The sequence below is a fragment of the Sphaeramia orbicularis genome, chromosome 9, assembly GCF_902148855.1.
Source record: "Sphaeramia orbicularis chromosome 9, fSphaOr1.1, whole genome shotgun sequence".
Lineage (NCBI taxonomy): Eukaryota > Metazoa > Chordata > Actinopteri > Kurtiformes > Apogonidae > Sphaeramia > Sphaeramia orbicularis.
Genome location: NC_043965.1, coordinates 33,675,847 through 33,692,855, shown reverse-complemented (window position 1 = coordinate 33,692,855; position 17,009 = coordinate 33,675,847). Strand labels below are relative to the sequence as shown.

The 17,009-nt window shown below is 37.3% G+C and overlaps 1 protein-coding gene across 2 annotated transcripts in view; it reads right to left on the bottom strand.

Moving 5' to 3' along the window:
• Window positions 1–17,009, bottom strand: part of si:dkeyp-14d3.1 (transmembrane protein 132C) — a 160,844-nt gene that overhangs the window by 59,807 nt on the left and 84,028 nt on the right. The gene's annotated exons all lie outside the window — the stretch shown is intronic.

Here is a 17,009-nt window from a genome sequence, read left to right as displayed (position 1 = left end):
GCAAAATTTTGAGGCAAAGATGAGCCAGGTCACTTATTAAAGCAAATAAAATAGATGACCCCAGAATGACTCCGTTGAAAAAAAAAAAGATGACTTAGTATTTTCAGACAGAAGGTCAGAGGCTGTCAGTGGTATCACAACTGTAAAATCCTTTCACACTGGCTTCACTTTGGAGCTGACACGCTACTCAATGATGCAATTTCAACAATTTTTAAAGTTTGCACAAATTCACATTGCACCTTAAACTCAATTTTCTGGTTCAAATCTTAAAAAGTCAATATATGAGAAAAAACGTACACAACAAGAGACTTTGGAAAAAGGTGAGGTCTTCTTCTGCTTAAGCTGTGAAACATTCTTTCTATAAACACCCTTTTAGTGTCTAAGGCAGGGGTGTCAGAGCTACAGCCCATGGCCCAAAACTGGCCCATCAAAGGGTCCAATCCAGCCTGTAGGATGAATTTATAAAATGCAAAAAATTACACTGAGGATATTAATAACTTAGGGTGTCAAAATCATTTTAGTTCAGTGGCCATATTCAGTCGAATTTGACCTCATGTGGGTCGGACCAGCAAAGTAGTATCACAATAACTTATGAATCATGACAAGTTCAAATTTTTACTGTTTTAGTGTAAAAAAAAAAAAAAAAGTAAAATTACATTAAGATGTTTACATACACAAACAATATTTTCACAAAAAAATCGGAATAACCTGAACAAATACGAACAACCTGAGATTTATTAAGGAAAATAAGTGCAATTTTAACAATATTAATCCTGTTACTAAACATTTTGTCTATCTGTAGATCCATTGTAATCTGTAAATTGTAATGTACATGTGTCAATGATAAAATGAGACATAATATTGTCAAAATTGCATTTATTTTTCTTCAATTTCAAGGTGCTCACGGTGTTGTTTATGTTATTCACATTTTTAAAGGATAGTTTGTAAATGTAATTTTACCTTTTTCAGTCTAAAACAAAGACAAAAGTTGACATTATAGTTTATTATGTTATTATTTTACTGATCTGGCCCAGTTGAGATCTTATTGTAGTGTATGTGGTCCCTGAACTAAAATGAGTTTGACACCCCTGGTCTAAGGGGTCAATGGTAAGTCCTGTGATGAATATCCAGAGCCCTGGACCCATGTGTGTTTCAGGAAATGGATGGATGGTACAAACAGGAAACTGTGTTTCCTATTGTGGCTCTGATTAATAACCTCAGTGCCACAGCATGGAACTGCATCTGATAAAAATGTCTCCCAGAAATGATGTTCACATTTATGAAACTAAATTGTACTTCCAGTTTTTGGTTATAAATGAAAACAAAAATATACTCCTGTTGTTATAACTAGACATTAATAGACTAAAGAGGAGACTAAGTTAGATAAGAAGCAAAATGCTATGACATGAACCGGACTGAATCTAGAGTAGTTGCATTATTCATATGCCATTTGACACAGAACTTGTGAAATGACACCAGTGATCACAGCGTACAGAACAATCACTGCACTGAGCAATCTTGACCGGTAATCATAAGTCACATTTTCATGGACCTGTGAGCTGCACTGGAATCAAAGAAAATTAGTCAGTCTGTTATTGTGCTGTAGTCATATATACACTCAAAAGCAAAAGCCTTAAAGAGAAAATGGACTACTCATATGTATAGTTTCCATGGATACTCATTATATAGATAGTATTTTTCATTTGTGTTACTTCACTGGTGATTTTAAGTGCAGAGGTGGTGCAGAATACAGAAGGGAAAAGTGAAAAGTCAAGATAAAGTCATGTATGGTGAGTCCATTAGTATTTTTATATCACAAAAAGGTCTTTACAGCCAAATCTATACTTTTCTGTGAAAGCACACAAGGGGACAGCGGGGAATGAAAAGGAGTAGAGTGACGAAGGGATGGATGTTGGAGGTTGTGTGGTATTGGGTGGGAGTAGGGGGGAAAGCACCCTCAGACTCCTATACCCAGTGGACCTTTTCAATTCTGCCTGTCCAGAATAGAAAGAGAGATTGTGACAGGAAGGAAATAGGTATAAACTCCCCTGAAACACTGTCAAACAAAAAGAAGACAGGATTGAGAATAATAGTGATAAATGTCAGCGAGGTGTAGCTGCCTCTTTGACTTCGAAGGTTCATGGATATGCAGGGATATACGGCATGTTGTAGTCACAAGGGAGACAGAACTAAAAATAAATGTGTCTACAACTGAACCTCTGAGGCAGATAAAAGTGAAAAGTCAATTTACCGTGTGCAATTTAGAATTGTTTGTCGCTCAGTAATAATAGCATTCTTACCAACACATCCGCATTTAAAAATTAGCTGAAGTAAAGTGTATGTTGGTGTCACTTAAGAAGCAAACAGAAAGGGAGAAGGACTTGATGCCTTTTGATTGACTTGAACAATGCATTCCTACAATCTGAGTGCTATTTCCACCTCCTGTAGGATGTAAGCTAAAGAAATCCCTGCTGACAGAGGCACGGTGCAGCCACCGGTGTCCAACATTAACTTGTCAATATGACACTCAAAATAATACCAAGTTTACATTTGATTAAACTTTAAAACCTAGCTGCTTCTGAATATATCGGATCTACTGCGCGCGTGGGTGGATATGCGGATAAATGTGCATGTGTGTAAGAACTGAAGGGCGTTATTCTTTTCTTTAAAACATGCTGAAGTGTTTCTCACATGAAGGATGCAGTGAAAGGTTGGTAAAACAATCAAGCTATCCGAAGCATCCCTCATGTTGCTATCATATCCTCCAAGATAATAAACCAATAACTTTGATTTATGGTGCGTCAACTGACATTCATTTACACCCCTCTAGAGGAAATACTAAACTGCACTGTTAAAATAAACGTCAAGTTTTAAAGGTTGGACTGGGGATACAGTGTCATGGAAACATAGCACCTTGAAGCTTTTGTTTAAAGAGCATAAATCCTCTAACACATCTCTATTTCACATATAAACTCACTTAAGCACATTTTTCTCTGCCATAACATACGAGTATTTGTTGAGTATATCCTGTACACTTTTCACTGTATCTACCGAAATCAAATAAACAGATTTTGTTGTTTAATATAGTGGGCAATGTAGTTAACCTTCAGGTGAGTATGCCATTACATCTCATGTCTTTCTGTTGGTTCAATGCAATGATACAATTTAATGTTCTTCTATTAAATCTAAATTTTGTAATCTAATTAACAGAATGAGTGCAGTAAAAATATTTTAGGAGTTTAGGAGATTATTAACTCATAAAGACCCAAACATCCATGATCATCCAGAACTATGTACTGATCTAAACTGTTTAATACCTGTTGATCCACTAATCCTATCAATCCATGTAAATAATTGGTGTAAAATGCAGTTTGTCATCTTTTCATGGTCATCAGATATGACCCATTTGGACATTCAGAGGCTCCGTAGTTACCATGGAAACATCATCATCTTCTACAACATTGATTCACCAGTAACACCCATGGAGTTGGATCAGTGAAAATGGATGGAGACACTAGTTTTATGTTCAGTTAATAATATATTTGCTGTATTTTTACTTATATTTTTAAGTCCCTTAATCTTCTGTTTTCTCTGTTTCTGATATAATAACCTTTGAATTTACTCTGTGATTTTATGAACATCTACATGATCAGTGAATTTAATACAGAAAAATACCTGATTTTTACTAAAGAAATGCAAAATGAAGAGGATAATGTTACAAATCTCTTAAGAGAGGACAAATATAGAGAAAAATTGCCACAAAAGTTGCACCAGGTCTATATGGGTTAACCAAATAATGTAAGATTTTTCTGTATTTCTTTGTTACTACTGTGCATTTAACTGAAATTGATGAAGCCACTCAATACTTTTTTAATACTTCCAACATTGCTACAAATCTTCAGAATGTCATGAATTTACACTGTCTCTTTAAAAAAAATAAAATAAAATAAATACTTTTGGTTACTGGGGATGGGATGATTTCTAATGTGGTGGACATCTGCTAAACTATGTGACCCTGTTCATCACAAACAAACATGCTGCACAGGTTCCATCTCTGGTTATGACAATTAAAAGTATAAAAATACAGAATAGCACTAGCCCCTAAAGACACGTGTACTTTAAACACATGCCGTACCAAATGCTGACAAATGACAAATGCTTAAAAGAGGCTCTATACAAAAGTCTTCAGTAGTTTTCAATAGAGAAGAAATGTCCTCCGGAGGTGCACTTTCCATTTATCTTCATCTCCAGGAGCACATTAAAAAACATCTGGCTGTTACATTTCAAATAACCTACAGTCCCAGAATTAAAACCCACTTTTAATAAGCATCAGATTCTCTTTAATTTAATCATGTATTCTTTACCCTATTCTACTGCACACAGAGAATAGGGCTGAGTACTATTATTATACGATTATAATGAATCATGGGCACAAACCCAGAGCTTCTGGCTTGTGTGCATCAAACCCTATAAGGGGATCAAATTTCCGATTAGCTTAACAGTGTTCTGCAACATTCATCAGCTAAAATATTCAACTCCCACACACACAGACACTGTTCTCTTGTCAGCTGGTCTTGCTTCTTTTCTAAGTCATGCAAACTGTTACACAGTAATAGAGTCAGTCTATCTAATTCTCCTCTAAATTAATTTGATTTGGACACAAAAACAAAACACAAGAGGAGTTATAATGTGTACTATTTAGCTGACAGATTTGTCAGCTTTGATACAGAGACCGAAAAGCAGTAAATCATACATTTCATCCCTGCAATAATATACTGAAGGAAAAAAAAAAAAAAAAGACTCTATTCCTCCAGACAACCGGTCTAGTTAAAAGTCAATTTGTCTGCAGGGGGATAAGGAGGAGAAGGACAGCAGGTTGAGTGTAAGGAGGGGAATACACTTTATTACATTTGTTTCTCAACTTGCACTAAATTGCCTTGAGGAAACCGTACTGCCGGCCTCAAACTGTAGCATATCAAATCCCAGACATCATAATCTCATCTTGAAGTTAATGAAATGCACCATGCCAACAACTGTCTAATCATAACTAAATGCTTTTCCGCAGTGTAACATCATTAGAGGCCATCAGCTGGGGTAGCTTCATGGAGTAATGGATCCCTAATGACGGTAGTTATCATCATCGTTGACCTCAGACTTTTTTTTGCATCTGACATCACTTCCTAGTCAGTTGCACCCTCTATCAGTCTCAATCACAGTAAAAAAAAATGGCCAATAGCAAGATAATAAATTGCTGTGTTTTGACAGTTATACTCAATTTCCTCCTCATCTCAAGACTGGATAAGACAATGACTAAGAACAATCACAGAAGCATGATGATGTGCTGATAACTCATGCACACATGCACTAGGGGGCAGCAGACACTGAGAGCCCTGAGGCAGTGGTGCAAATGTTTGTGCCCACAAACCAACCCCCCCCCCACACACACACACACACAGGCTTCCTGGTAGATCTGCTGGTGACATCATGTGACCATCCGTGCCTGCTCTTGCACCTGCAGGTACTATGACACTGAGAGTGCCTGTCCTCCTTGCTGAAGTCCTTAAAGACCCACAAAACCTGGACTCTTTCAGCTCTGCCATGGTTGGCATGGCAACAGAACCTGAAGATCACACAAGAGCCATTGACCAAAAGGGGCCCAGGCTGTCAGATCAATTGTACTCTTTTGCAACCTAATCTTAACCCCCCTGGTGGAAAGATGCGGAGGGTTAAACTCCAGCTGTGTTAGAAAAAAACAAAGGTGAAAGTGTCAAAAAAGCATCAGTGTCATATTTCCACAAGAGTTTTGCAAGTAGGTCAGTGTTATACAAGCAACAGATCCAGATGTCGGAATTGCTGTACCAGCAGCAGAGGCAGCGCAAACCATTTAACCTTACATAACCACAGCAAAGTACTTTCTAAAGTCATTAAAAAAGGTTTCAGAAACTTGTGTTCAAACGCATGCACTCAGCAGCATTCCCACTGTTTGATAATCACAACATATGTGTAAACATAGCTGCTTTGTTTGTGATAATTACAGCACTGGTGATGCAGTCGTGCAGAAGTTGTGTGGGCATGACTGGCTTCTACCTGAGTCTTAATGCACTTTTCCAATCGACAGAAAGGTGAGAAATAGTGGTAAGTAGTCAATGGTATTGCTCCTGATTTCTAGGGAGCCCTTATTGGAAATGGTATATTTTCCTTAAGTGGAAGTATCTTCTTTATGGCTTTTTCTACAGGCCTCTGAGATTTATTCACAGCTCCTTTTTTTTTTTCCCTTTGTCCTAATAAATCTGCCCTGAATTTCTTGCTGATTATTCAAATAATTTGTTCTATATTGCTATCAAACAATGAAATTAGTGTTAAAGCACTGTGCTGAGAATTACTCAGTGTCATAGAAGAGTCTAATTGCACTTATTTTGAAATACACAGTGATATAGGTGACTGATAAATTACTGTAAAAAGACACTTATTACAAAATGTATTCTCTGATTAGATACTGAACTAGAGGGGCATTTCTTCACCAATGATCCACAGAAATTGCCTGCATTTGTTAGTTGGTAAAAAAAAAAATACTGCAGTGATTTTCATGATTTTTATGAAACTTGATGAAAGGATAGGGAATAGGAGAAGGAGGTACTGATTCAAAGGGTGATCTCATGTATTTGTGGAGGTTTCTGTCTTGAAATTCGATCAAACGAACTACTTGCAATGTTATACGTGGCTATAAAATTTCCTGGTGACTATATTATCGCTTGGGTGGAAGTAATTAACCTTGAGTTATCAAAAAAAAAAAAGTGCTCTGCAAATTTAGGAAACAGAGTCATAATTGGAAAACATGACCAGTCAGTGTAATTTTGGGGCAATATATGCATGCTCCATATTTTCAGATGAGTTTGGTGAACTTGCAGTAAAATGTATCAGAAGTAAAGTCAAAAAACAAAAAATTTGGAAGGCTTCCTCTTTTGCAAATGCCTTTGAAATTCCCCTGAGTATAAGCATTAGCACCGCGTGAACACACTGACCATGGCAAGCCAATTAGCACTAAGATTAGTTAACATTTTAGATACACAAAACCCCGAGCAGCTATTATGGGCTGTAGAAGCCATACCCATGGACCCAAATGGGCATTTTTTAAAACACATGAGTAGCATTTTACAGTCTCAAAGCGCTATATCAGCACGTCTCCCTGTATGCGCCCGACTCCCAGTCAGGAGTACATTTAGGTATTAAGCAGAATTTAGCCCCCTCTTATGCACCACTTAATGAGCTCAGTGCTAAATTACTACCAGAGCAATTACACACACATCAGCCCTATTCCCAGACACACTGAAATCACTTTACACACATCAACAGTCCAAATACAGATAGCCTATTCCATAAATCTAACAACACGTTTGTTAAAATCTGATCATATTCATAAAAATCATCTTACCGACACAAAGTACACAGGTCAGTAGGATTAGAGCAGCAGAATTTCTCAGTGATCAGCAGTTAGGGAGCGTGATCTGAGCGATCGTCGTGGCAGTGCAGAAATTATAAAGTATTTTGTAACGGAAAAACTGCCTTCACACACCCAGGGGTCTGTGTGCAGAAATGAGACATTGATCCATAATTGGAAGCACTCAGTCATGAAATCTAAAGACTAATTAAAGAAAGAGAGCTTTAATGGCATCCATTTGCATATTCAGCACAATGATTCAATGCTGCTCACTGACGCCAGCCTGAGAGAGATGGAAGGTTGATCCAGGAGCTTTGGAGAGCTGAGTTAGATCACACAATGATAGACTAACGACAAGTGTCTGAAATGTCTGACTGCATCAGCATTAGCTTCTCTTGCAACACGACTAAAGCATTATTGTGGCTTTGGCTTCACTGACAGAAACACACAGGCAGGATCGTTCAATGGCATTACTCATGAATGTGGTTTGGCGCTAACAGCAGTGCAGGGACAGTGGCGAAGTCATTGTTTAACTCCAGGCCACTTGATGTTTTCTCAATGACATCCACAAACCAAGGACATCTTTTGGAGCTTTGTCCGCTCTAAAGCATACCAAGCTTAAATTACTTACACATGAACTTGCTGCACATCTATGTATCTGTGCAGTGTTTTCAAGGTGGAAGAGGTGACAAGTACAAAGTGTGGCATCTCATCTGAAGGTATGAACATGCCCACCAGTCTTGCTGCCTTCAGGCACTCATTGTTCAGCTTCTGATCCCACTACGGCCCACTGAGGGGACACCGCCTGATTACATGTCAGGCCCAGTAAGACCCATCTGACAGGCAGAAGGCTGCAGGAGAGGAGCGCCTACAGTGACACCCTACCTCTCACTGTATGTTATCAGCCGGACACAGTTCAGCTTTCACCCTGTTAAACTATAAATGATAACAGAGGACAGCTAAAGATTGCTTGTCAGTGTTAGCACGCACTATGTGTAGTGTACATGAGGGGATGTGACCGTATTCTGTTTGTCTTTGCATTGACTAAACCTGCTTTCAATTACAATCCAAGCTGCCAATTTATGCACTCTTCCTTTGTGCATGTGTAACCTATACTTCCTATACTTTTCTCAGCGGTTAAAGGCCTTTTTTAATGGGCTAATTTAAATACCTCCTAGAGCAGGTGAAAGAAATGGCAGTGTTGTTGCCATACCAGACATTTCTTTTAAGTGGAATAGGCTTAGGAATAAAAGCCAATCATCTTGAAGGCCAAGCTAAACTGAGGTTAATTGGAGTCAACTGCAGGCCAAGGTTTCTTTTGTCTATTCACTTAGATAAATCTGTGGGGAAGGAGTTTTTGAGTGAAATCTGAATGGTGAGACAAGAGGAGCTTATCCTCACTGCTCCGTTGTTGGTCATCAGAGGCACGGTGTTGAATGAGGGAAAGCTCACTGCACAGCAATCCAAGCTGAGTATTTATTCAGTAGATGCTGCAAAATATAATTGGAAAACAAACAGGCAGTGTGTTTGTCAGAATGCCTGTAGACAATTGTTTACAACTCAGCCTACTTCGTCTCTTTGGTAGAGTACTACCTGCAGCAAAGACAGCAGCAATTCGGAGGTCTAATTTCCCTAAAACTTTGTCTGTCCCCTATACATTATTTAAAGAGGAGAGAGAAATCCATATTTGGTACTTATTTGTGGCCTTTGTTCCACAGTGAAACAAATAAAATGAAATCAAGTAAAATAAAATAAAAAAAAACCCTCCTTATTCAGGGAGGATGTAAACAAAAGAGAGGAGCTAGGCCAGTGTTTCATAATGAGTAAGGGCAATACATTAGAGAGAAAAGCAGTTCAGTTATTTTGTAATTACATAAGCCTGCAAAAGAAAATAATAATAGTCTCTGATGCAGTTTATAAAAAGTATCCATTTTTTGTGATATGTAAATGAAAAAAATCTAAAATGACACAATGATAAAAAATGCATTTAAAAGTATGCGCCCATTAACATAACAATATTACATTCATTTTGAAGGTAAATATACAAAAGTGGCTGGATTTAACCTCTCTTCAATAAAACTGAACAAAACAGAAATATTAATAATTCTAAAACTCTGTGTTTTTTTTTAATGCATTGACCAAGAAAAAAAATCTGAACTGTAATGCAACACTCCAAACACTGGCCGTCACAGTCTAATCCTTCATGGGATTAACCTCTAAGAGCAGGATATTCACTCATAAACCTTTATAAATCTGAAAGCCATAAACTCACTGGGACACATGCAAACCTCAATCTGTCTCCCATGCTGCACACGACTGGAGCATGAGTGCAATTTATACCACACAGCCCAGGCCAATACAACAGGATTCTAATGGACGACATCAGTCATTAATCAGAGCTACCATGCGATCCGTACATTACAAGTAGAGTTGATGTGGAGTGTGAGTACCCAAGTTTATGAACGCCACAGACTCTGGGGTCGAATAGAAATAGACTGATTCATCATTTTTCCTGATTAATCGGCCCCAACAATGTTTTACAAACTGTATCAGCAGAAGTCAGGGCCAAGTTTATACTTCTTCCTACTCCTTTTTGAACATGCACAATTCAGACTTATACGTACTTGAAGATAGATTCTGTTCATTTACATGTTATTTTGTTTTTGTTTTAATTTGCTTTGTTTTGTTTTATTTTGTTTCTTTGCATGTTTGAAATAAATAAATACATACATACATACATACATACATACATACATACATACATACGTAAAACAAAATAAATAAATAAATAAAAATCTGGACTTACAGACTTTGATGGAATATACACTGTTGCCCATAAAGTTGGACTAAAATACAGTCGTGGAAAAAATTATTAGACCATCAAGCCATCAAAAACAATGGTTATGCAATCAAGTGCTAACTCCTATGTGTATCATGTGACTAAAACAGACAGAAAGAAAACATGGAATGCCTAAAAGTACTTTTTGGCAGTACATTACCATTGCTATTGTTGTAAGAATTTCAGTGATTTTGGTTATTATCAAGAAAACATGGAAATGTCTAAATATCAGCTCTGAAATTAAACTCTTATGAGCTATTTTTGTTGTTATCATTATATTTGTCCAAATAAATGTACCTTTAGTTGTACCAGGCATTAAATGAAAAAAAAAAAAAAAAAAAAAAATTGAAGAAAACAAGGGTGGTCTAATCATTTTTTCAGCGACTGTATTTTTGCCTCTTCTCATGAACTGATAGTGAAAATGGGATTTATTCTTGACAGATGAATTGTAACTGGGACTCAGTATGTAATCATTGCACCAGGTCAAAGGCAAGGTTATAATAGTTTAGGATTTTTCATTATAGTTTAGTTTTATTTAGTTTTAGTTTTTTCTAAATGCTTAGTTTTAGTTTAGTTTTAGTATTAGTTTTAGTTTTTTTCATATATTTTATCTTCCTCGCCGTCATATTCAAATAAATCCCATTCAGGACTCTGCTGTTTTCTCCCAACTTTAGTCTCCATATTTCCAGGTAGAGTGGGGACAAGAAGCCGACTCTAAACGACAAGTGACGAGAAGTGACGGACCGTGAAGTGTTGTATGGTGCCGCTAGATAAAATTGCTAGAGCGAAATAAATTGATTTCGTATCAATCCGAGATTGACAAAAACAAGACTAAGGGAATTTTATCCATAATTTTTATATGTTTAGTTAGTTTTGTAAGCACAATACAGTTTCAGTTTTTCTTTTAATTATAGTTTTATTTATTTCAGTTAACAAAAATGTTTTTTCAATTCTAGTTTTTTTTCATTTTGTTAGTTTTCGTTAATATAACCTTGGTCAGAGGTGATTACTGGCGTGTATAATAGGAGTAAAAAGAGGACTGTGTCTGAAAACAAAATTATTCCATCTTTATGGCCAACAGTGAAACAGCTTTAATGATTAAAACAGCTCCCACCTAGATTTCCTACAGTAAGTTTGATGATCAGTCTCACATGTATTGATTCATTACATTATTGTTCAGTGATTCAGAGAAATCTATCTAGGTATGTATACATTTTTGATTTCATTAGTTTCATTAATATTGATCATTCTTCCTTGTTCCAAGGTATCATTATTACTATATTAGCTCTTAAAAATCTATCACTCCAGTTTTGACACATACTGATCATATCTTTCCAAATGAATATTATTACTGTGCTGTTGGTGAATTTATAAAAAGTATAATGAGGAACACTGTGGCATTATTATATATTCCCTTAATGTTTCCTGGGTAGTTGAGAGGAGGAACAGCCTTAACAGTCAGATGTAATCTGGGCTGACTGCTCTGATCTAATGATTGTCCTAGGGAGACGCAGAACATGCCACATCTCTATTCCTGTCCTGATAAAGGAAATCAAACCACATCTACTGTTCTATCAAGTACAAATTTGAATGTTCCTTTCTCAACCTTACACTATGGCATATAATAATACACCCACTCGGTCGTGACAAAAAAAAAGAAGGCCATCAGTAAAAAGCTGTGACACATCTGAGCTGTAACACCAATGATTGGGTGTCAGTGTTATTATTAAGAGATAAGCAAGAAAGGAGAACAGTGTAGACGGTTGTGTATTGGTGCATACTGCCGATGAAGCCCTAGTGAGAGTGTTTACAGTAAATAAAGGCCACTAGGGATAGGGTTGATTCATTATTAAGGGTGTTAGCATTAAGACTGTCAAGTTAACATTCCTATTTGGCCCTAATGTAATTGGGCCATTTCATTTCAGCCTTGATTTATGCAGCATTTTACAGCATTCCAGCCTACAGCATGTGGCTCATTTCCAAAGCTGCTGCACCAAAACAAGGAAAAAAAAACAACAGAAAATTAAGATTAAGGTAGCGTCTAATTATAAAATCACATTTGAAATCGCACTAATAACCCTGATCTCTCACTGTTGTCCTAATGGGCAGAGCAAAGAATTTCGGCTTTCTGCAGCGCAAAGTGCAGAGGTTAAAATTTTCTAACTTTTTTGATACTAAAGAAAAAATGTTAATGAACAAGTATGCATAAATATGCTTAACATTTTTTCGGGGGTTCAATGACTTACAAAGAATTATCCTGGGTCCTGTGTGTCATTTTAGTTTTGCAGTAAATGTCATAAACTATAAATAATTAGGTTCTTTAAGGTTCTCTGGACGTGGAGATTGAGATAAATTGTGAGGTCGAACCCGTTATTACATAGCTGTATAATTATTCCTCCGTGAGATCTTAACCATTCACACCTAAGAGATTTACAAGCGTTACAAGCCAAAAAGTAATGCATCTTTATGGCAAAATTAATGTACGTTGAATTTAATTAAATGAGTCCCTTCGCTGTGCATATTTGATTCAGACAATGTAAAAGAGGCCACGATTAGGCTTCTTGAAGATCGCAAATTCGACAAAACATACAGAAAATACGTACAAACTACCCCAGTTACCCCCTCTCCCTCTTGGACTGGTTCCCTCGTGGAGTGGACTATAATGAGTGGACTGCCTGCTGTCCCGCTGTTGGGGGTGGTGTGGGGGATTAATGAAGTGGTGGCTCAGAAGGGAGATCCATCTGCACCCAGACAGTCTTAATGAACTAGCACGGTCCAGACATGGCACTTTTACCGAGGCCGGCCGCTTATGGCTTATGACATGCTGAGGAAGCAGGCCTGCTTTTGTTTTGAATGGGCTCGCCTTTAATGGTGACAAAGTGAACTTTTCAATCTACCAGAGTGCACTTGGACCAATATAATGTGTACTCCACATAGCAATTTTGTCCCTTTCTATAGGGAAGCATTTTGATTTCTCTGATGTACTTTGACGCCATTACTGAAAATCTCAACCAGTCAAAAGAAGGGTGCCATGTTCCTTTCTCAATAATACATAAAAAAGGTGGTAGCTGCTTGTGTAAGGTTCAGGACTGTCTACACCACTAGTTCCTAAACTTTTTTCCTCGGAGCTCCCCCCCAACAGAAACTGTCCTTTCCTTCATTAAACCAAAGTTAAGGTAATTCGACTTTTCTTTTTTGATACTGATGAGTCATCTGCATTTTTCAGAGATGGGGTTTCATGCATATGATGATACACTGACTGAATACAACAGGAAAAAACTCTGACATGATTAGACTGTTGCTCTGGTTGTGGGGGTCACAAAGTTTCAGGGGTTAAAAGGGTGTGACTACTAAATAGGCATTCACAGTAGACATTCACATTCAATACATCACATGTACATATAGTATACATTTGTTGTCTGCTCTAAATGCCAGAATAATATTTTGTTTATGTCAAAAACCAAATAAAAGAAAGAAAAAAAGAGAGAGAGAAAAAAAAAAAACTATGAACAAGCAGGGAGTGATCTTTTCCATCCAACACAATCACTAATTTGTGAAAACAAAATCAGGCCTAGTTGACCCAGTTTTCCCAGTCTGAAGCAAATTTCTCCAATTTGTGATTAACAAATGCTGTTATCTTTTCCATTTTATAAATGTCTATTGTGATTTCCATCCATCTGTTTAAAGATGGCTCTCCTGTGATTGCCATTTCCTTGTAATAGTCTTTTTATAGGCCACCAGCAAAATATTCATTAAATGTTTGTCTTTTTGGCCCTTCTGGAGGTATGTGTCTGAAGAACATAGTCTTACTCTTGAAGGGTATTTCGCATTTAAAGCCTGAGGTTTTTAAATGCAGACAAAATATTTTTGAGTGGGTTCATACAGACTTTTGATTATCTTAATGGGTGTGTAAGTATTTTTTCTTAAACTAAACTAATTTTCACAACTTGTAACCTCAATCCAGACAAAGACTCACACCCCCCTCACCCCACCCCCTTGGGATCTCTGGCGCCCTCTTGGGGGGAGGGTGGGGGGCACCCTAGGTTAAGAACCTGCTCTACACCATTAACACAAACTTCTGAACTGAACAACTGAATTCAGGACTAACAGATGACTACCAGATTCCAACATTTAGCTCTTTATGAAAATATCCTTCAGTACTAAATCTGACTTGTCCATACAATCTCGTAGAGTTGACTTCAGCTTTTAGGCATTCAGTATAGCAAGCAGATGCAACTTTTCATTAAAACATCTCATGGCAAAACCCTGGACAACTATTAACTCAATATTGCATGCTCAATAGATTCCCATCATTGACTTAACTAGAGCTGACAGCAGATGCATGGCAGCATTTCCTTTAGGTTGAAATCAGTTCTCTTTTTCTGTCAAAAGCTTGACCTGTCTTTACACTGTAGCCCCCGTTGATTAAAAACTGTCACTTCAGTACCAGACGCCTCCAGTCAAAGACAGGCAGTGTGCAGGTTTGCATTGCTATGTGAAAATTCCAACATCTGCAGGGCTGAAAATCAGCTTCAAAACATGTCATAGCTCAAAAGAATAGGTGCTATATGATTTTAGAGCGCATTCATAATATTAGACAAAATGACAACAGATGATATGATGTGGATGTTATGTTTGGCTAAAGCAGATGACATGTCATTTTGATGCCTCTGTGAAAGCAAGCAGAAAGAGTAAGCAAATGTCAGGCAATGACTTTCTATTTTTTTGTTGAAATGGACTTTCAGGGAGCAAAGGGAGTGGAAGGAGCATCAGCTGTGAATAAGGGGTAAAGAGTGACTCAGCTGGCCAGGGTGAGCAGCTTCAAGTGACTGTGTGAACCGGCACATGCAGTACACCTGACCCATCTGTAAAGCTTTGGTCTAATGCTCACAGTGTGACACACACAGCTTTCAATTAGCAGTCCTAAATACATTATTCAATAGCACTTAAGCACAGTTCACAATCCGAGGTCCACTGTCAGGGCCAATGAGCCATTTGTGGAAGAGCTGACAATCTGACCTCAAATCCCCACTTTCAGTTCTGGAGTGTATTTACATTAAGGAGAAAACCCAACTTTACTGCAATCATCAGTCATTGCTAGTCTCATACATGGTTGCTGTATTTGTCAAATTACGCACCATCAGCTGCACCAGATGCCCGAGCCACCATTACCCTGCCGAGAGTAGTCTTTTGATGTGCAAACCATGCATACACAATAACAACCATAATTCCCACTGAGTAAAACACAAGAATGGAACAATCTCCTGGTTTTTCCAACGCATGTTCTAACAATGGAATCACACATGAAAAAGACACATAAAGCATATCAAATAAGGTCTGAGTTAACTTTTATACTAAGTTGCTCTTGTGGTTTGTTTTACTTTGTTAATTGTATTTTGTTATTGTGTGCTTGTTAAATATGCAGCTTTGGAATTAATTATTGAACCACTGCAATTATTAAAAGGGTCTATATGTAGCACTTCTACTTCCATATATTAAAAAATGTCCTAAAATTATCATTAGAGCACTGACAATAAAGACCTCTGAAGTAATGCCAAAGATGCCAGCATATTTGATTGTAGCATTATGAACTGAATTTTTTTACAACAAACATCCCAGAGATGGGACCACTAGAGGGAGTAGTGAGGCACCAACACCATGGGGCCTCTGCCCAAAGCATCAGAAAGTGACCAGATGGAATGAGAACTAGTGGTGTGTGCATATTTTGGTATTGATGCGATACCAAGTAAATACAGGGCCAGTATCGCTGATATCGATACAAATACCAATACGTTTCAATAATTAAGGTGGATGCATAATCGAATTACTGAATCTCAATTAATTTTTATGACCTTCAAGTGTCTTGTGATGTTTCCTTTTTCTATTATTAAATAGTTTAAACCCAGGACAGAATTAGAGCAAAGTTATAAGTAAATAGAAAATACTTTATTATCAAATAATTTTTTTTTCAGAGACAATAGAACTAAACAATTTTTCTCCATACATTGTCATGTCTGGAATTTTTTTCTTAAATTAACAAAGTGTACAAATGATCACCGGAAAACAAATTAAGACAAATAATTTTTTTCAGGTAGTGTTCAGAAACTGCGATACAAAAATTAAATCAAAATTATTGTACCTTATAGCCTTTTTGCAAATTATTCAGCTAGCTGTTGTCTCATTTTCAGCCTGAAAATATAACCACGTGGTGCTGCTCTTCCATGCCATTCTTCTGCTCCGTGTGTCAGTCTGTGCATGCATTGTGCATGTGCTGGTGAGCTTGTTTGGTTTGCAGCAAAGAAGCAAAGTGTGCCTGCTCTGCAATAAGACGGTAGTAGTGAGTCCAGCAACCTGGCTGTCACTACTTTGACAAAATAGTAGCAATGCGTACAACAGAAAAACTGAAATTAAAGTATCAATCTCACCATGCTAGTATCTGATACCAATACCGACTTGGTGTCAATACTATCGATATTTAGATCGATCCACCCACCACTAATGAGAACCACTAAGAAACAACTTTTACAGTCAAAGAAAGTGATAAAGTGATGAAAGCTGGAAGCACTGTTGTTATTTTCAGCACAGAACACAGCTCTAAATGAAAAGAACAGAGTTTAACCCTAGAATGGCAGCATTTCTTCTACACTGGTGAGTTTGATTATGAAGGTATGAATTTTATGATGCTATTATCTATGCTAAGTTGGCTGTTTATTGATCTATAATCCTGGCTAA